The 2939-nt window shown below is 48.3% G+C and overlaps 1 protein-coding gene across 1 annotated transcript in view; it reads right to left on the bottom strand.

Moving 5' to 3' along the window:
• Positions 1–2939, bottom strand: part of LOC107076301 (protein NLRC3-like) — a 369350-nt gene that overhangs the window by 113396 nt on the left and 253015 nt on the right. The window lies entirely within an intron of this gene.

The following is a 2939-nucleotide window of genomic DNA, read 5'->3' as shown; positions in this document are numbered from 1 at the left end:
AGTTTTGCGCTCACCTTGGCAATCCTCTCAGTCCAGTTTATGGTCTCATTGTCCTGGCTCTGGAAAGAAACCCCCAAGATCTTGAGGGGCTCTGTGCAGAGCTCGAGACCTTCTGGTGCTTTCGTCCTGTCCTTCCAGAGTTTTAACAACTTGAGTTTGCTCTTTCGACAGTTGAGCTTTATGTTCAGTATTGCTCCATGAACAGCAGGGCTCTTGTCAACCCCCTGTCCGAGCTCAGGAACAACCTTGTGTCATTTACGTACTGGGAGATCTTGAGGGTTTCCCCCATGCCTCCCGGTATCACCAGGCTGTCGATGTTAGGTTCCTGTCTCACCGCCTTTGCTGAAGGTGAAGTGAAGAGAACATAGAGAAGAGATGAAAGAGGACACCCTTGTCGTACTCTGGACTCCAGGGGAATGAACTCCCCCTGATGTCCATTCACGTCGACTCTGCTGTCCATTTCAGAGTACAGTATCTTTGTCCGGCTGCTGAGTATTCCAGCACTCTGAACTGATAGCTGTGGTTTGTGGTTTACTCTGTTGAAGGCTTTCTCCTGGTCCAGGCTCACAACCATCATGGACATGTTCCGGTCCTCGGCCCAGGCGATGGCATCCCTGGTGAGGAGAAGGTTCCAGCTGGTGGTTCGCCCTTCCACCCCACACATCTGGTCACTGTTGATTATGTGGGGCAGGGCTGTCTTCAGTCTGCTGGCCAGTAGCTTGAACAGGATCTTGACACCCGCAGTCCATCATAATTGGCCACCAGTTCTTGAGGTCTATGTTGTCCCTCCCCCTCTTGAAGAGCAGAGAGATGATGCGTTCCTTCATTGTTTCCCCTGGCGGAAGATCTCTTGCACCACCTTCACCAGGTCTATCACCAGGGTGTCTCAGAAGCAGGTATATAATTCCTTGGGGAGTCCATTCAGCCCCAGTACTTTGCCATTCTCCATGGAGCAAAGCACCACCCTCAGCTCCTCTACTGTAATCGGTCCCTCCACATCCTCCCTCACCTCCTCTGGCTTTCAGCATTTCCATAAAAGAGCTCTATATAGAATGTGGTCACTGCGTCTACTTTGTCACCCTTATCCAGCAGCTCCTCTCCATCTCCCTGTCTCAGATTGTGGATGACCCTCTTTTTCTGGGCTCCCCAGACCTGATTAAAGACATAAGACGAACAGGTTTAATTATTTTCATAATGTTCCCTTTGTGCCCTGAACAGGAAAGCCTTGGCTTTCTTAGTGTACAGGTTCCTGAGCCTCTCCTTCAGGTCCCTTGCTTGGGCTGAATTGAAGGCTCCTCCCCTGTTCACTGAGCTGTACTCCTCTTCCAGTTGTTTCTGTAGATGTGCAGCTTCCTTCTTTTCCTTGGCTGCCTTCTGTCTGCAGTAGGTCTGCGCAAGGGTTCTGGTCCTCCCCTTCACTATGTAGCGGCAATGCTTATTAATAATACAGGAATTAAGTTTGTTGTCCCCCATACCAGTCTCTCCCTCATCTCTGTGGTGCTGGACACAGTAAGGCCATTCCATGTGGTTCAGATTTAAGGTGTTTTTCTATCTGATAGAGTTTCCTGATAAGGAACAACTCCCAGGGCTGAGATTCTCCAGCCACCCTAATGAATGGTCATCTCTGGTGCCTTTCTGTCTGTCTGGAAGATTCCAAGGGAGAGTCTCATCCCAAAGTGTTTAGAGCCCTGAGGTCAGAGAGCATTGTCACTTATCTTCCACCTTGATCAGCCAATATGGAACTGGTAGAGTGCGATAACCCCACGTGGGTCTTGAACGCCTATGAAACCAATGAACGACTGTAGTTCCTCCAGATAAAAGAGGCAGCACAGGGCCCAGAGGGCGCCCCTCCAGGACGTTCTCAGACTCAGCTGAGACAATAACGTGACAGCTAGTGTTTCTGGGTGGAGTCAAGACCGGAGGTCACCTGCGCGTAACCAAAGGAACCACCCGAGGTTAGCCCAGCAGCAAGCCTCGTGAACCGCCGGTAACCCACCGTTAGTACTTGCCTGATCAACGAGTGAACTACAGTTGGAGCTGTTGACAGCTGAATCTCAGTATTCAGGACTAGTGCTACATCAGGAATGAACCGGTCTTCTTCCCGTCTAAAGAGTGTGACTTGCTCTGACCTGCAGTCACTTTTCATGTGCACAAACTCTGCTAGTTCAGCCAGGACTAACTAGCCAGGTCCTAAGAGAGGCACTGCCAGCGCGCCACAGCAGGAATCTCTCTCTCCTGCTCCCACAACAGCTTGTAGCAACAGCTTGTGGCTGTTCCTTTGTGTACACGGAAGATATTAATCCATATGAACTAGATGAGTATTCAACATTCTACATTACAGCTCGAATTCAATTGTTACCTCAACTACAGTTGATTTTATTCATATTCATTTAATTTAATTCATATGAGTAATATACTTGCTTTAGCTCAGGTGGGTAGCTGCGTCAGCATGTGTAGTTTGCAAAGGAACAAGTAATAGGTTTATTCCATGCTGAAAAGAGAAGAGAGAAAACACAACGTTTTGGCTATGAAGCCATCCTCAGGTGTGAGAAAGACAGGGCAGACAAAGGCAAAGATTAAATAGCACAGAAGAACAAAAGCTGGGAGAGGGGAGGAAGCAGAAGGGGCAGAAAGGCAGAGAGGCCATTCAGGAAGCACAAAGTGGAAAGGGGTGAAGAAAGGTGTGAAGTCAAAACCTGCATGAGAATAGAGAAGATTACATGAAAATAGGTCTGTCATTGAGAGAAGGGGGACAGTGTGAACCTTGTTTCAGGATGAGTTTATTTTCTGTTGTCTTTCTGCTATTGGAGTTGAGAAACCCTTCTTTAAGAACAGAGGCAGAGAGATCAGTGTGATCATGCCCGTCTGAGGTGAAATGAGAAACTATGCTTGGAGAAATCTTTAATCTTCACAGCCCTAATATGTTCTCTGAAGCGGTC

This window comes from Lepisosteus oculatus, chromosome 18 (assembly GCF_040954835.1).
Source record: "Lepisosteus oculatus isolate fLepOcu1 chromosome 18, fLepOcu1.hap2, whole genome shotgun sequence".
NCBI classification, from domain to species: Eukaryota; Metazoa; Chordata; class Actinopteri; order Semionotiformes; family Lepisosteidae; genus Lepisosteus; species Lepisosteus oculatus.
Note: the sequence above shows the minus strand (reverse complement) of the source record. Positions and strands in the feature narration are given on the sequence as shown.